Source organism: Aotus nancymaae, unplaced genomic scaffold (genome assembly GCF_030222135.1).
Source record: "Aotus nancymaae isolate 86718 unplaced genomic scaffold, 86718_ANA_hifiasm-v0.15.2.pri h1tg000053l, whole genome shotgun sequence".
NCBI lineage: Eukaryota > Metazoa > Chordata > Mammalia > Primates > Aotidae > Aotus > Aotus nancymaae.
The window spans coordinates 29049273-29068019 of NW_026988467.1; the positions used below are offsets into that span (position 1 = coordinate 29049273).

At 42.8% G+C, this 18747-nt stretch overlaps 1 protein-coding gene across 4 annotated transcripts in view; it reads left to right on the forward strand.

Moving 5' to 3' along the window:
* The first annotated feature begins 7330 nt into the window (after positions 1 to 7330).
* The window catches only part of ZBTB8A (zinc finger and BTB domain containing 8A), a 40032-nt gene continuing 28615 nt past the window's right edge, over positions 7331 to 18747 (forward strand). For 3 of the 4 annotated variants that reach the window (XM_064363644.1, XM_064363642.1, XM_064363645.1), the window contains exon 1: positions 7331 to 7403. The gene's annotated coding sequence lies outside the window, so the exon portion shown is untranslated. The remainder of the gene's footprint in view (positions 7404 to 18747) is intronic. The other variant, XM_064363643.1, reaches the window with a different exon arrangement.

Below are 18747 nucleotides of genomic sequence, written 5' to 3' on the forward strand. Positions count from 1 at the left end.
CAGCTAATTTTTAAATTATTTGTAGAGATGAGGTCTCACCATGTTGCCCAGGTTAGTCTCAAACTCCTGGGCTCAAGTGATCCTCCTGCCAGTGCCTTCCAAAGTGCTAGGATTATAGATATGAGCTACGACGCCTGGCTGGGGGAAGTTTTATTCCAAAATCTACAATGTATTTTTAATCACTGGAAGATACTTCAGCAAACCAAACCAAGCCATAATTTTATCCATGACCTTTTTCATATATACATTAGAATATCATTCTAAGTATAAATAGTTGAATTTTACTTTTTTTTTTTTTTAATAGAGATGGAGTCTTCCTCTGTTACCCAGGCTAAAGTGCAGTGGCATGATCATTGCTCACTGCAGCCTTGAACTCCTGGGCTCAAGAGATCCTCCCTTCTGCCTCAGCCTCCTGAGTAGCTGGGACTACAGGTTCAAGCCACTGTACTCAGCAGCATTAAAATGTAAACTTTTAGGTTGCAAATCTTATTTTAGATTGTAGATCTCATTCTCATGCACATGCTTCTGTGGTAACATTTTCTTGGTTTGAATAATAAACACCCTGGTTGATAGAGCATAATTAATGAGGTAACAATTAAATGGAAAAATGGCAAAAATTGGCCAGGTACAGTAGCTCACACCTGTAATCCCAGCACTTTGGGAGGTTAAAGCAGGCAGATCACTTGAGGTCAGGAGGTCGAGACCAGCCTGACCAACATAGTGAAACCCCGTCTTTACTAAAAATACAAAAATTAGCTGGGTGTGGTGGTATGTGCTTATAAACCTAGCTATTTGGGAGCCTGAGGCAGGAGAATCGCTTGAGCCAGGAAGCAGTGGTTGCAGTGAGCCAACATCGCACCACTGCACTCCAGCCTGGGCGACAGAGAAAGTCTCCTTCTCAAAAAAAAAAGAGAAAGGTAAAAATCGTTTCTAAAGAATAATTTGGCACACATCTATACTTGGGAGGCTGAGGTGGCAGGATCCCTTGAGCCCGGGAAGGTAAAGGCTACAGTGTGCTGTGATCTCACCACTGCACTCCAGCTTGAGCAACAGAGTAAAACCCTGTCTAAAAAAAAAAAGAAAGAATAATTCTTCCTTAAGGTGAGGTCTATAATTGACTAGTTGGAGCAGAGGGTTGCTATTCTCAGGTACACATATAGTTTTGAAATGATCACTCTCACTGGGTAGTTACACAAATATGATGAAACCAGTCAAAAAAATTTTTTTCTGTATCCACGTTTGTATAAAACAAGAAAATGTCTGGTAATAAAATTCTAAAATGTTTATATTTTCTGCTCAGTGAAAGCAGTATTTTAAAATGTTTAGATAATTAATAATAATAATAATAGCTGACATTTATCAAGGGCTTGTTATAAGCCAGGTACTGTTACAAGCACTTGCTTGGATTATCTTCTCATTTACTCCATCTCACAGCTCTGTAAACTATAGGTATCATCATTATTCCTGTATTAGTCCATGTTCACATTGATAAAAAGAAATACCTGGCAGGGGCCAGGTGCTGTGGCTCACGCCTGTAATCTTAGCACTTTGGGAGACCAAGGCAGGTAGATCATGAGGTCAGGAGTTCGAGACCAGCCTGGCCAATATGGTGAAACCTCATCTCTACTAAAAATACAAAAATTAACCAGGTGTGGTGGCACACACCTGTAGTCCCAGCTACCCCAGAGGCAGAGACAGGAGAATTGCTTGAACTCGGGAGGCAGAGGTTGCAGTGAGCCAAGATCACACCACTGCATGATCACACCACTACACAGCCTGGGTGATGGAGGGAGACTCCATCTCAAAAAAAAACAAAAACAAACACACAAAAAAAAAACCTGGCCAGGCACAGTGGCTTACGCCTGTAATCCCAGCACTTTGGGAGGCTAATGCAGGTGGATCATCTGAGGTCAGGAGTTTTAGCTGGGATTGCACCACTGCATTCCAGTCTGGGTGACAGAGCAAGACTCCATCTCAAAAACAAAAAAAATAAATATCTGCGGCAGGGTAATTTGTAAAGAAAAGAAATTTACCTGGCTCATGGTTCCACAGGCTGTGCAGGAGACATGATGCTGGCATCTGCTTGGTTTCTGGGGAGGCCTTAAGAAGCTTCCAATCAGAAGACATAGGGGGAGCGAGACATCTCACATGCAGGAGCAGGAGCAAGAGAGTGGGTGGAGGGGCTATACACCTTGAAACAACCATATCTCACAAGAACTTACTATCATGAGGACAGTACCAAGGGGGATGGCACGAAACCATTCATGAGAAACTGCCCCCATGATCCAGTCACCTCCCAGTATGCCCTACCTCTGACACTGGGGATCACAATTCGACATGAGATTTGGTGGGGATGCAGATCCAAACCCTATCAACCCCCATTTTACAGATGAAGAAACTAAGGCACAGAAGGCCAACTTCCCATGTCACCCAGTTAACAGAAGACCCAGAATTTTCACCTAGGCAGTCTCATGCCAGAGCTTATACTCTGGACCACACTGCCTGTTGCTGCCATTCATAAACAAACTACTCGCCCTTCTACTCAAATATTGAGGCTAGTTAGTTGCCAATATATTGTCTGGATCTAGTTGCAGGAAAGAGAAACCACTCTAATGTCTTAAGCGGAAGAGAATTAGGTGTTTAGAAAATCGCTGGAAAGTCTGAGAGGAGTGGGCTCCAAGCTGGGCCTTCAGACATTGTTCTCAGAATAAGACTGTCCAGGCCGGGCACAGTGGCTCACACCTATAATCCCTGCACTTTGGGAGGCTGAGGTGGGCGGATCACCTGAGGTCGGAAGTTCAAGACCGGGGGGCGGGCGGGTGGAGGGGACAAACAAGTTCAAGACCAGCCTGCTCAAAATGGTGAAACCCCGTCTCTACTAAAAAAAAAAAAAAAAAAAAGCTGTGCATCATTAAGGATCACCTGTAATCCCAGCTACTTGGGAGGCTGAGGCAGGAGAATCACTTCAACCCAGGAGGTGAAGGTTGCAGTGAGCAGAGATTGCACCATTGCACTCCAGCCTGGGCAACAAAAGTAAAACTCCGTCTCAAAAAAAAAACAAAACTGCCCAACAGGACCCCCAGGGAGTGAGAGGCTGCCAGTGTCATCGCTAGTGTAATTTAAGAGTCGACTAACTTCTCCAAGCTGTGCGCAGTGTAATCCAGAACTTTCAGAGACCAAAGTGGGAGGATCCCTTTGAGCCCAGGAGTTTGAGTTTATAGTGAGCTATGATTGCACCACTGTACTTCAGCACTTCATCCTGGTGACACAGTGAGACCCTGCCTCTCAATATAAATAAGTAAAAGGAAATAAGCCTGCTACCCCTTAACTTACCTGAACTTCTACCAAATAGTGACTCGTGTCTTCACCATGTTTGTCTCTTGACAAGTATGAAGCTTTTGACAGTAGAATTCTGCTGTGAAAAAAAAAATGTTTTCATAAATGTGCTTGCCAGCATTAACAGTCAAAACAGAAGAAAGATGGTTCCCACCTCATTTCTGCCTTCCAGATCTCACAGAACATCTCATTGATGGGCCACATTTCACATGGGGAAACTGAATTGTAAAGGAGTCTGGGAAATGAACTTTTTAGTTTTCCAGAAGTAAGTTAGAAAGCATGCTCGTGGCTAGGCAAGGTGGTTCATGCCTGTAATGCCAGCACTTTGAGGGGCCGAGGTGGGTGGATCTCTTGAGCCCAGGAGTTCAAGACCAGCCATATAGTGAGACCCTTTAAAAAAAAGAATGCTGTGTGTGCATCCACAGATCTACTCTAAAATCTGCTAGAGTGGAACTTGGTGGTTATCTCAAAAAATAACATTCCGTCAGTATGTAAAAACTGTTTGGGGCACAGACCGTGCTCAGAAATCAGTTCTTTTGGCCGAGTGTGGTGGCTCGTGTCTATCATCCCAACACTTTGGGAGGCTGAGGTTGCGGGTGGATTGCTTGAGTCCAGGAGTTTGAGACCAGCCTGGGCAATGTGGTGAGACCCCATTCTCCAAAAAATTAGCCGGATGTGGTGGTGCACACCTGTGGTCCCAGCTCCTCGGGTGGCTGAAATGCGAACATCCCTGAACCTGGGAGACAGAGGTTGCAGTGAGCCAAGATTGTGCCACTGTACTCCAGCCTGGGTGAGAGTGAGACCCTGTCTCAAAAAAAAAAAAAAAAAGAAATCAGTTCTCTTAAGCCACAAATTACCACTGTACACATCCAGTACACTGGACAGTAGTTAATATGCCCTTAAGTGACAGTGTTGAAGCAGTGAAGCAATCCAAGTAAATGCCATTCTCTGAATGCCCTTCTAGCTCATTACAGCTAGGTGACAGATGAGCTTTTAGTATAGCAATGAGTTGTTCTCAAAAACTATTAATTTTGGGCCAGGTGCAGTGGCTCATGTCTATCATTCCAATACTTTGGGAGACCAAGGTGGGAGGATCACTTCAGCCTATGATTTCAAGACCAGCCTGGGCATCATGGAAAAACCCTGTCTCCAAAAAATACAAAATTTAGCCTGGTACACCTGTAGTCTCAGCTGCTTAGAAGGCTAAGGCTGGAGGATCACTTGAGCCTGGGAGGTCAAGGCCACAGTGAGCCATGGTCACACCACTGCACTGAGTGACAGAGTGAGACTGTCTCAAAGAAAAAAAGTTATTTCAGTTTGTTTTCTTATTTCTTTATTTAGAGACAGGTCTCACTATGTTGCCCAGGCCGGTCTGGAATTTCTGGCTTCCAGTGACCTTCCTGTCTCTGCCTCCTGAAATGCTGGGATTATCGGTGTGAACCACTGGGCCCAGCTCCTCTTCTTTATACTTGCCTGTATTTTCTTTTTTTTTGACCGAGTCTTGCTCTGTCACCTAAGCTGGAGTGCAGTGGCGCAATCTTAGCTCACTGCAACCTCCACCTCCCGGGTTCAAGTGATTCTCTTTCCTCAGCTTCCTAAGTAGCTGAGACTACAGGCGCACGCCACCCTACACCCGGCTAATTTTTGTATTTTTAGTAGAGATGGGGTTTAACCATATTGGCCAGGCTGGTCTCGAACTCCTGACCTCATGATCCACCCACCTTGGCTTCCTAAAGTGCTGGGATTACAGGTGTGAGCCACTGTGCCTGGCCACTTGCCTGTATTTTCTAAATTTTCTATAAGCACATAATACTTTTATAATCAGAAAAAAACCATTATTTTTTAAAGCAATTTCATTGGTCAATCAAAATTATTTTGGTGGAAATTCTTAGCTTAATTACTTGGTTTAACAAGCATAAAATTCCTTTTTCCACTGCTTATGGAAATAAAGCCTTTACACTTTCTACAATAACAAAACCATAATGGTCAATGAAAAAAAAAGTTGAGTCATTTTGATTTTGGTAATTGAAAAAGTTTGGAATACTGTAGAAATTGAAGAGTTTTTTGTGGGGGGCTTTTTGAACCATATGTAGATTTTCCCACTTCCTTCTTACCTATAGTTTGTAAGATATGTTGAATTTTTAAAGCTATTCTGTTCAGTTTTCTTGCAAAACATATTGATGACATTTGGAGGAAAAAAGCAATAGGACTTACTATCTTGGTATCATTTGCTGACCTGCCTTTGGATAATGTTACCTTAAGTTTATTTTATTGTCAAAGTTAAAAAGTATGTTTGGGGCTGGACACGGTGGCTCACGCCTCTAATGCCAGCACTTTGGGAAGTGGAGGTGGGCGGATCACCTGAGGTTAGGAGTTCCAGATCAGCCTGGCCAAGATGGCAAAACCTTATCTCTACTAAAAATACAAAAATTAGTCAGGTGTGGTGGTGGGCACCTGTAATCCCAGCTACTCAGGAGGCTGAGGCAGGAGGATCACTTGAACCCAGGACGGGGAGGTTACAGTGACCGAAGATCTCGCCACTGTGCTCCAGCCTGGGCAACAGAGTGAGACTTTTTCTCAAAAAAAAAAAAAAAAAAAAAAAAACCGATGTATGTTTGGGCCAGGGACAGTGGCCTACACCTATAATTCCAGCACTTTTGGAGTCTGAGGTAGGGGGATCACTTGAACCCAAGAGTTCGAGACCAACCTGGGCAACATGACAAAACCTCATCTTTCCAAAAAATACAAAAATTAGCTGGGCATGGTGATGGGTACTTGTAGTCTCAGCTACTTGGGGGACTAAGGAGGGAGAATCCCTTAAGCCTGGGAGGTCAAGACTGCAATGAGCTGTGATCATGCCACTACACTCCAGCCTGAGTGACAAACTGAGACTGTCTCAAAAAAAAAAAAAAATGGCTGGGCACAGTAGCTCACACCTATAATCCCAGTACTTTGGGAGGCCAAAGTGGGCAGATTGCCTGAGGTCAGGAGTTCGAGATCAGTCTGGCCAATATGGTAAAACCCCCTATCTACTAAAAATACAGAAAAATTAGCTGGGTGTGGTGGTGTGAGCCTGTAATCTCAGCTGCTTGGGAGACTGAGGCAGGGGAATTGCTTGAACCAGAGAGCTGGAGGGTGCAGTGAGCTGAGATCTCACCACTGCACTCCAGCCTCAACAACAGAGCAAGACTCCATCTCAAAAAAAAAAAAAAAAAAAAAAGGATGATTGCTTTTGATTTGTCATAATATTTTTTAATATTGGAAATCTCTTCTTATAAACTTTAATATTAAGATTGAGGTTAGAAAGTGATATATATGAAACATAAAAATACGTATATAAAATGTTTATATTTCTTTAAAAAGAGTTCCAAGCCAATTTGAAGCAAAATGATGTTTCTACTATTATTGTTAATATTAATGATATATTTATATTATATTATTATATATCATATATTACATGTTTGTTATATATTATTAATTATTGATGATTTTCTACTAACTATAACTATTAACTATTGTTATTAATAATCTGTGCCAGATAGTCTATTCTTACATGTTAAAAATGATATCTGACAGGGGCTCTTTTATAACTTTTTTTTTTTTTTGAGATGGAGTCTCACTCTGTTGCCCAAGCTAGAGTGCAATGGCAGGATCTTGGGTCACTACAACCTCCGTCTCCTGGGTTCAAGCAGTTCTCCCTGCCTCAGCCTCCTGAGTAGCTGGGATTATAGGCACCTGCCACCATGCCCGGCTAATTTTTGTTTACTTAGTAGAGACAGGGTTTCACCATGTTGGCCAGGCTGGTCTCAAGCTCCTGATCTCAGGTGATCTGCCCATCTTGGCCTCCCAAAGTGTTGGGATTACAGGCATGAACCAGCGTGCCTGGCCCTTATATAATTTATTTAAATAAATATTTTGTACCTTAGCAGATCTTTCTGCCTCTTATTAGAAAAGTACATTATAAATATCTGTTTTCTCTCTCTACAGGGCAATCCTTCAAACACAGTGTTTGACTTAGAATCTTCCCTTTTTCACTCCATTCAAGAGCAGCATTCATAAATTTCCAGGTATGAAAAGTTTTAATTCTTGATCTATGTCACTTAAATGCATTGACAAAAAGTAGAATTTTGTAGTTGTAGATTTTATATGTCAGAGAATGGATCTATTTCTTGAAAATTCACTAAGATATTCAGCATTCTGATCTTTTTGGTCTCCCTGTTTACTTATTACTAATTTTTTAAAATGACATCTTTATTTTGAATATTCTCTTAAGGCAGTATAGTGTATCCTTGTGAATGTGGGCTGAATTTTTTTTTTAAACATCCAGGATACATACTTGAACTACATTTTTATTTTTTTTTAAACTGGTATCCAGGCAATTGTATGGAACTACATTTTTAATTCATTGCCTCTCTTGTGCCTTGGATTCCAGGGCAAATAACGTTAAATGTAAATGTACGGAAACCATCTCATCAACATTTAATTTAATTTAAATAAGATGTTGCTCGCTCTGTCACTGAGGCTAAAGGGCAGTGGCATCATCTAGACTCACTGCAGCCTCCAACTCCGTGGCTCAAGTGATCCTCCCACCTCAGCCCCCAAGTAGCTGGGACTACAGGCCCACGATACCATACCCGGCTAGTTTTTGTATTTTTTTGTAGAGATGAGGTTTCACCATGTTGCCCAGGCTAGTCTTAAACTCCTGAGCTCAAACATCTACCTGCCTCAGACTCCCGAAGTGTGGGGAGTATAGGTGTGAGCCACTGCGCCCGGTCTATTTTACCAAACTCTTATCATCATCAGTTATTAAAATCTTTTGAATGCCACCCTCTGTTGATGATTCCTGAATCTTTATCTCCAGCCTAGATTTCCTGAGCGTATATCCAGACATCCTTATACTGACTTCATGCTTGGTGAGCAAGATTTTAATGACCGACTTTCCATATCACTTCCTCATAAGGAAAGGAGAATATGTTGGTCAGTGGAAAACAAATATCTGTCCCTTTGATGTTTATATTTTTCATCATAATTTATAAAATTGCATTGTGTCTCTCGTTTGTATGGTATATCTGACATACCACATACAGATATATAACATATATAGACCTATATACAAACTCTGTGAGCTTGATTAAAGACGGGATGGGGGAATAAGGAGGGAAGTAGGAAGGCGTTTGGTCCTAAGAAACAGATCATCTTTTTATAGAACAAAATCACGTTTCCCATCAGTTTCTGAAAATCAAAACCTAAACAAGAGAGAATCATGTAAATGACACCAATTTATCTTAGCACCTAGCGAGCTTGCCATTTTCTCTTTTTGAGACAGAGTCTCTCTCTGTCACCCAGGCTGGAGTGCAGTGGTACGATCTTGTCTCACTACAACCTCCGCCTTCTGGGTTCAAGCAATTCTTCTGCGTCGGCCTCCTGAGTAGCTAGGACTATAGGCACATGCCACCATGCCCAGCTAATTTTTGTATTTTTAGTAGAAATGGGGTTTCACCATATTGGCCAGGCTGGTCTCGAACTCCTGACCTCAGGATCCGCCCACTTTGGCCTCCCAAAGTGCTGGAATTACAGGAGTGAGCCACCCCATCCAGCCTCTTTTTTTCTTCCTTTCTCACCCTCCCTCCTTCTTATCTATGGTAGTACGCTACTTAGGGAAAAGTTTAGATTTTCTCTTCACAGTACACCAAATACATTCTAGAAGAGCTAAGTACTACACACACACACACACACACACACACACACACACACACACACACACAAATGGGGGTAAACATTCATCAAACGTCTGGAGGTGGGAAGATACCCTGAAAGTAGAACACACTGAAAACAAATTATGTAGGGAACTTTCAACATGTGCCATTAATTCACTTATTTGTTTATTAGTCTCCAAGTCTGAAGGATATAGATATGGAGGCTGAGAAGGGAAAGGTTTGGGCTGGAATGGTTCCTGAGTCCTCGATTAGGCACTAGAGGGAGATAGTATTACTAATATGCAAGAAAGGGGACACAGATGAAGGAGTAAATTTCAGGGGTTAAGAAAAGGCAGCAGTAATAAGTTTGGAATACAGTAAGTTTGAGGTTATCTTCTGCCTCTATCTGGTGATTGATGATAAGAATTATAGGGCCGGGCACAGTGCCTCATGCCTGTAATCCCAGCACTTTGGGAGGCCGAGGCGGGTGGATCACAAGGTCAAGAGATTGAGACCATCCTGGTCAACATGGTGAAACCCCGTCTCTACTAAAAATACAAAAATTAGCTGGGCATGGTGGCGCGTGCCTGTAATCCCAGCTACTCAGGAGGCTGAGGCAGGAGAATTGCCTGAACCCAGGAGGCGGAGGTTGCGGTGAGCCGAGATCGTGCCATTGCACTCCAGCCTGGGTAACAAGAGCAAAACGCCGTCTCAAAAAAAAAAAAGAATTATAACAGAGGCTCATATATTATTGAGCAGCTACAATGTCCCAGGCACTTGCAGAGTTCTTGGCATTTGCAATGTCAAATAGAATCTACAATTCCATGAAGTGGCGTTGTACTCTCATCAACTCCCATTTATAGGTGAGGAAATGGATGTGTAAACCACAGCAGAGCCAGGGTTTAGATTCACTTTAATGGCACAGCCCATGTGTTTACCCATTGTTATTTATGCTGCTTCCAAGTCCTACTGATCTGCTGATTCTATCTCTTTTGCTCATCTCTTTCTATTTCTTTTCTTTTCTTTTTTTTTTTTAAGACAGAGTCTCACTCTGCCATTGGAGTGCAGTGGCACGATCTTGGCTCACTGCAACTTCTGCCTCCTGGGTTCAAGCAATTCTTGTGCCTCAGCCTCCCGAGTAGCTGGGATGACAGGCATGTGCCACCATGCCCAGCTAATTTTTGTATTTTTAGTAGAAGTGGGGTTTTACCATGTTGGCCAGGCTGGTCTCGAACTCCTGACCTCCAGTGATCCACCTGCCTTGACCTTGTCTACTTATTTTCATCACCACTGCTGTGGTTTAAATGTTGGTCCCCTTCAAAATTCATGTTGAAACTTCATCCTCAATGTGACGGTATTTTTTTTTTTTTAAGACAGGGTCTCTGTCGCCCATGCTGGATTGCAGTGGCACGATCATGGCTCACTGCAGCCTCAACCTCCCCAAGCTTAGGTGATCCTCTTACCTCACCCTCCTGAGTAGCTGGGACTACAGGTGCATGCCACCATGACTGGCTAATTTTTGTATTTTTTGTAGTGATGGGGTTTTGCCATGTTGCCCAGGCTGGTCTCCAACTCCAGGGCTCAAGCAATTTGCCTGCCTTGGCCTCCCAAAGTTCTGGGATTACAGGCATGAGCCACCAAGCCTGGCCCAATATGGCAGTATTGAGAGGTGGGACTATTAAGAGGTGATTGGGTTATGAAGGATTAATGGGTGATCATGGGCGGAACTGGTGGTTTTATAGGAAGAGGAAGGGAGATGTGAGCATGCTCAGCCCCCTTGCCACCTGTACTGGTCTGTTCTTGCATTGCTATAAAGAAATACCTGAGACTGGGTAATTTATAAAGAGTAGAGGGGTTTTGTTGTTGTTGTTGTTTGTTTGTTGTAAGAGAGAGTCTTGCCCTGTTGCCCAGGCTGGAGTGCAGTGGCGCAGTGCCAGCTCACTGCAACATCTGCCTCGGGTTCTAGCAATTCTCCTGCCTCAGCCTCCGAGTAGCTGGGACTACAGGTGCATGCCACTATGCCCAGCTAATTTTTTGTATTTTAGTAGAGGCGGGGTTTCACTGTGTGGCCCAGGCTGCTCTCGAACTCCTGAGCTCCCAGGTTTATAAAATGGCATTGTGCAGTCCACCTGCCTGGGCCTCCCAAAGTGCTAGGATTACAGGCGTGAGCCACCACGCCCGGCCAAAGAACAGAGGTTTAATTGGGCTCACAGTTCTGCAGGCTGTACAAGGAGCATAGTGGCTTCTGCTTCTGGGGAGGCCTCAGGAAGCTTCCAGTTAAGGTGGAAGGCATAAGAGGAGCTGGCATCTTCACATGGCTGGAGTAGGAGGAAGAGAGGTGCTACACACTTTTACACAACCAGATCTCATGAGAACTGACTCACTATACAGTATCAAGGGGGGATGGTGCTAAACCATTCATGAGAACTCTGCCCCCATGATCCAGTCACCTCCCATCAGGCCCCACCTCCAACACTGGGGATTACATTTTGACATGAGATTTGGCCAGGGACACAGACTCAAACCACGTCACCACCCATTCCCCTGCACTATCCCAGGACTCTGCAGAGTCTCCACCAGCAAGAAGGCCTCACCAGGTGTGGACGCTTGACCTGGGATGTCTCAGCCTTTAGAACTGTAATATATAAATTTCATTTCTTCTTTATCTTCTTCATGATGATATTTATATTTTTTCTTTTTTTTTCCTTTATAAATTACTCAGTTTCAGCATTTTTTTTTTTTTTTGGTTGTAAGTAACGAAACAGACTCATACTACCATACCACTACTTACAACTACTTCCATTCCTTTTTCTTTCTTTCTTTTTTTTTTTTTTCAGATGGAGTTTTGCTCTGTCACCCAGGCTGGAGGAGTTCAGTGGAGCAACTTCGGCTCACTGCAACCTCTGCTTCCCAGGTTCAAATAGTTCTCCCACCTCAGTCTCCTGAGTAGCTGGGATTACAGGAGGCACATGCCACCATACCTGGCTAATTTTTGTATTTTTAGTAGAGACAGGGGTTTCACCATGTTGACCAGGCTGGTCTCGAACTCCTGACCTCAAGTGATCTGCCCACCTTGGCCTCTAAAGTGCTAGGATTACAGGCATGAGCCACCATACCCAGCCCAACCCCTTCCATTTCTACCCCTACCATTTTGTCTAGATTACAACTGCCTCCTGCCTGGTGTCACTGCCAACACTGTTCTTACTGCTCTCTGGTTCGATCAAATACTAAATCACCTCTTTCCTTTGCATAAAACCCCTCAGTGCTTACAAGGTCTAATCCAGACTCTTTAAGAAGACAAATATGGTGCTCCACCCATCTCTCACCATCTCTTTTGCATCCTGTGCTCCAGCCATATTGAACAACTTACTTCCTATTTTTCTGATTATACCAGTCTGTGCCTTGGCTCAAACTATATCTTCTACCTAGAATGTTTTTCCTCTATTTTTTTTTTTTCTGAGTGAAAACTTCCTTGCCAGATCCATGCTCCCTCTGAAGGTATAGGGCAGAGTCCTTCCTTGCCTCTTCCTAGTTTCTGGTGGGTGCCAGCAGTCCTTGACATTCCTTCCATTGTAGCTCCATCATTCCAACCTCTGCTTCTGTCTTCATATGACGCTCTTCCTTCTGTGTGTGTGGTTTTATTTCTGTTTTTGTTTTTTTGAGATCAGCCTGTTGCCTAGGCTGGTCTTGAACTCCTGGCCTCGAACTCCTGGCCTCAAGCAACCCGCCCTTCTTTGGCCTCCCAAAGTGCTAGGATTACAGGTGTGAGTTACCGCGCCCAGCCCCTGTGTGTGTCTTTTCAATGTCCTCATTTCTCCAGATATCTCTTTATAATGATATACCACCATAATTCAGAATGACCTATCTTAACTTGACTATATCTGCAAAAACCCTATTTCCAAATTAAGGTCTCCTGTGTAGGTACCACGGTTTAAGACTTCAGCATATAATTTTGGGGGCACAACTCAACCCATGTTTCACACTTGGGAGCAGGAGCAGGAGAGAGAGTGGAAGGAGGTGGTACATGCTTTTTAATTTTTTGTTTATTTTTATTTGAGACACAGTCTTACTGTGCCACCCAGGCTGGAGTGCAGTGATGTGATCATGGCTCACTGCAGCATCAGACTCCTGGGTTCATGTGAATCTCCTGCCTCAGCCTCCCAACTATAGGAAGGCCACCACACCCAGCTAATTTTTTAATTTTTTTGTAGAAATCGGGTCCCACTATGTTGCTCAGGCTGGTCTTGAACTCCTGGGCTCAAGCAATTCTTCTACCTCAGTCTCCCAAAGTGTTGGAATTAAAGGCATGAGCCACTGTACCCAGCCTGGGCTGTTTGTTTGTTTGTTGAGACGGAGTTTTGCTCTGTCGCCCAGGCTGGAGTGCAGTGGCAAAATCTCAGCTCCTGCAGTTTCCGCCTTTCAGATTCAAGTGAGCATGATGGCTCACCCTGTAATCCCAGCACAGTGGGAGGCCAAGGCAGGAGGATCCCTTGGGCCCAGGAGTTTAAGGTTGCAGTTCCATCATGGAACCTGGTCATCTCTTAGGTGGAATGGCCTCTGAGACAAAACATAGAAGAGGATGGCGAGTACATCTTGCTTCTTAATCATGTTACTGATACCAGTGCCATATTTTGACATTATGTAAAATTGATACTGAGATGCCAGCAAGGTCATTTTATCTCAGTTTTGCAACAGCTAATTTGAAACCACAGGCACGGTGAGCAGACCGCATGCTGTCACTGGTCCTGAGGACACTGCAGTATTTGAATGGTGAGAAGTGACAGCACTCAAAAAAGGACATGCCAGATTTCTATGGCTTCTTTACCCTAGGGTCTCAAAGGACATTATTCCTTTCAGTAGTTCTCATTCCTTAGAAAATAGTGCACCAGAATAATTCATCCCTAAGAACGCTAGATGATTGGTATTTTACCATTTTTACTCCATCCCAGTGCCAAGCTTCAGTGTTTTTCTAGTGTGATTGATATATTAGAATTTTTACTTTATAAGCTGTGATACAGCCATAATACGTTTTGGCCACTTTAAGTCTGGAGCTTTTATGATTTCACATTGAATAAAGGTCTGGAAATGTAACACAGAAGTCTGGGTAATGGAAGCAAATAGCCTGTTTTTGACAGAATTATTCTTTAAAAGCAGAATTAAATTATCTTTCTAGAATTTAGGGGTACAAATTCTCTACCCTCAGCCTTTGACCTATAACCTCTTTAGGAAAAAGGACTCATTTCTCTGTCTCTAATCTTTTATAACCAGAAAATACCAAATAATTAAGTGCACCTGTTCAACAGCAAAATATACCTAAAACAATTAATATACAAAGTAGAACCAGTAGTTTCTCTCATTTTTAGAATATCTTAAAAAAAACCCAACAACTTATACTGGCATTTTATAGTATAACTTGATTTATTTCAGGATCTCATTGTAAGAAACACGAACATATGTAGTATATCATGTAACTGCAACAAAATAGTTTGAAAGTGTTGAAGTTGGGGCCGGGCGTGGTGGCTCACGCCTGTAATCCAAGCACTTTGGAGGCCAAGGCGGGCGGATCACCTGAGGTCGGGAGTTCAAGACCAGCGTGACCAACATGGTGAAACCCCATCTTTAAAAAAAAAAAAAAGTGTTGAAGTTGGGACAATCCTGAGAGATCATACAGTCCCACCTCCTACCAACTGCAGTCACCCTAAATCAATGACATTCCACCTCTGCTACAATGGCAGCATAGAATGTATTACTTTGCAAATTGTCTAATTCTGTTGTTAATTACTTTAGCCCAGTGTTTCTCGAATTTTTCTTACCAAAACCCATAGTAAGAAATACATTTTGGCCAGGCACAGTGATTCATGTCTGTAATCCCAACAATTTGGGAAGCCAAAGTAAGTTGATTGCTTCAGCTCAGGAGTTCGAGACTGCCTAGGTAAGATGGCAAAACCCCATCTCTACAAAAAAACACGAAAATTAGCCAGGTGTGGTGGGATGTGCCTATAGTTCCAGCTACTCAGGAGGCTGAGGTTAGAAGATTGCTTGAGCCCAGGATGTTGAGGCTGCAGTGAGCCGTGATCCTGCCACTGTACTCCAGCCTGGGCGACAGGGCAAGACCCTGTCCTTTTCCCCTCAAAAAAAAAGAAAAGAAAAAAAGAAATTCATTTTAAGGCTGGGCACAGTGGCTCATGCCTGCTTCTAATCCCTGTACTTTGGGAGGCCAAGGCTGGAGAATCACTTCAGGCTGGGAGTTAGAGATCAACCTGAGCAATATAGCAAGACTGTGTCTCTACAAAACAATTAAAAAATTAGCTGGGCATGGTGGCGTGCCCTGTAATCCCAGCTACTCAGGAGACTTAGACGAGAGGACCTCTTGAGCCCAGGAGTCTGAGGCTGCAGTAAGCTATGATCGCCTACTCCAGTCCAACCTGGGCAACAGATTGAGACCCTGTCTTTAAAAAACATTTTTTTTAATTAAAAATAAATAAATAAATAGCTGTTATTTATGAGCTCAAATCTGTTTCCCTTTAGTCCTACATTTTGGTCCATTTGTTTTTTAGTGAATATTTATTCATTCAACAAATACTGACTGAGCACCTATGTGCTGGACATTATGCACTGTGCTAGGGATGCTGAGGTGGAAAAAACAGAGACTCTTACCTTTTGGAGCTTAGATTCTAGTGCTCAGTCTAGAGGCCTAGTCTACTAGACCTATTAAGAGAATAATTCTACGGCTAAGTGTAATGGCTCATGCCTATAATTCCAGCACTTTGGGAGGCCAAGGTAGGCAGATCGTTTGAGCCCAGGGGTTTGAGACCAGTGTAGGCCAAATAGTGAGACCCTATCTCTACAAAAAAAAAAAAAAGAAAGAAAGAAAAAGAAAGAAACAATTAGCTGGGCATGGTGGCGCATACCTCTGGTCCCAGCTACTCAGGAGGCTGAGGTGGGAGGGTCACCTGAGCCTATGAAGTCAAGACTGCAGTGAGTCGTGATAGTACCACTGCACTCCAGCTTGGGTGACAGAGCAAGACTCTGTCTCAAAAATAATAATAATACATACATACATAATAAAAAATTTTAAAAAGAGAATAATTCCTGAGCTGGGCGCGGTGGCTCACGCCTGTAATCCCAGCCCTTTGGGAGGCCGAGGCAGGTGGATCATGAGGTCAAGAGATCGAAACCATCCTAGTCAACATGGTGAAACCCCGTCTCTACTAAAAATACAAAAAATTAGCTGGGCATGGTGGCACCTGCCTGTAATCCCAGCTACTCAGGAGGCTGAGGCAGGAGAATTGCCTGAACCCAGGAGGCGGAGGTTGCGGTGAGCCGAGATCGCGCCATTGCACTCCAGCCTGGGTAACAAGTGAGACTCCGTCTCAAAAAAAAAGAATAATTCTAGTTCTTCCACATAATTGCCTTTTAGTATAGGAAGAAAACTATCATGTTTCCTAATCTATACCTCATATGATGTAGTTTCTATGACAGTAGCTATTGAGCTATAGTGATCAACTAAAGCTCCCCATACTAAAGATGGGCTTGTCAAGGAAACCTCCGATAAAGTGACATTTAAGCAAAGACTTGTGTAGAGTTGGGGAACAAGTTATGTGGAGATCCTTCACTCCTGGGTGAGGAATGTTCCAGACACAGGGACGTCAGGAATGAACTTGGTACCTTGGGAAGCATAAAAGCAGTGAGGTGAGACCTGCAGGTAGGGGAGATCTTTCAGAGATCTGGCAACACTTTTAGACCAGCCTGGCCAACGTGGTGAAACCCCATCTCTACTAAAAATACAAAAACAAAAAAATTAGCCGAGCATGGTGATGCACACTTGTAATCAGCTACTAGGGAAGCTGAGGCAGGAGAATTGATTGAACCTGGCAGGCGGAGGTTGCCATGAGCTGAGATTGTGCCACTGCACCCCAGCCTGGGCGACAGAGCAAGACTCCATCTCAGACAAAAATTAAGGTATAATCTACATACAATAAAATGCTCCCATTGTAAATGTATAATTTAATGTTTGACATATGTTCATATGTAATAATCACCATAAATAATATTTGAAACATTTTCATCATCTAAAATTTTCCTCATGCCTTTTTATTCTTATGCCATTTTGTTGTAGAGCCTCCTGTTTCATTCCCAGTTTCAGGCAGCTGTAATCTCCCTTATGTGATTATAGATTAGTTTTGCCTATTCTAAGATTTCATATAACTGGACTAACACAATAGGTATTCTTTTGTATCTGGCTTCTTTCATTGAGACTAATGATTTTGAGAGTCATTTATATCATTGCTTGTATCAGAGGTTGGTTTGTTTCTATTGTTCAGTAGTATTCCATGGTATGGATATAATACAATTTGTTCATTTATTCACCAGTGGATGGACATTTTCTTTCCAATTTTGGGGTAATACGAGCAAAGCTACTATGAAAATTCTTGTATAAGTCTTTTTGTAGACATGTGTTTTCATTTCTCTTGGATAAATACCTAGGAGTAGAATTTCTGGGTCTTAGACTAGGCATAACTTTATTAGAACTGCTAAATAGTTTTCCAAAGTGACTGTAGCATCTTGCATTTCCACCAGCAATGCATGAGAGATCCAGTTTCTCTACATCCTTGCCAACACTTGGTATTGTCAGTCGTTTTGTTTTTAGCCATGACAGTGGATGTGTAATGACATTTCCTCATAATTTTAATTTGCATTGTCCTAATGACCAGTGACATCTTTTCACATGCCAATTTTGTTTGTTTTCTGTTATGAAGCCTCAGGTTTCACCCTGCTGGCCAGACTGGTCTCGAACTCCTGACCTTGTGATCCGCCCACCTCAGCCTCCCAGGGTGCTGGGATTACAGGTGTGATCCACCATGCCCAGCCTATTATTTTGTTTTTTATAAAAAAAATAAAGACAAGGTTTTGCTGTATTCCCCAGGCTGGTCTTGAACTCCTGGTCTCAAGCAATCTGCCCACCTCAGTCTCCCAAAGTGCTGGGGTTACAGGTGTGAGCCACTGCCCCTGGCGTACTTCACACTTTTTGTGTCTTAAGAAATCTTTCCTACCCCAAAGTCCCAAAGACTTTCCTTTGTTTTCTTCTGAAATTTAGCTTTTACTATGATCTTTTTCTTTTCTTTCTTTTTAAAGACGGGGTTTCACCATGTTGGTCAGGCTGGTCTTGAACTCCTGACCTCAGGTGATCCACCTGCCTCAGCCTCCCAGAGTGCTGGGATTACAGGCATGAGCCACCGCACCTGGCCCTACTATGCCCCTTTTCTATGAACTTTTTCTATGATCCTTGTCAAATGAATATTTATATGTTATATAAAGTAAGGATCAAAATTATTTTTTCTTCTATAATGGATATCCAGTTGTTCTGGCACCATTTGTTTGGAAACATGAACCTTTTGCCATTGAGTGACTGTGACATCTTTGTCAAAAGCCAATTGATAAAGTGAACCTGACTAAAAAGTCAATTGATACTATTTTCATGTGTCTATTTCTAGACTCTATTCTATTCCATTGATCTATGTACCTATCTTACTGCCAATAATACACCGTCTTAGTTACCATAGTTATAGTAAGTCTTGTAATTATGTAGGGTAAGTTCCCTTTTATTCTTTCTCAAAATTGTTTTGGCTATATTTTAGGTCTACTAAATTCCCTTTAAATTTTAGAAGCAGCTTGATAATTTCTACAAAGATAAATTTGCTTGGATTTTGTTGGG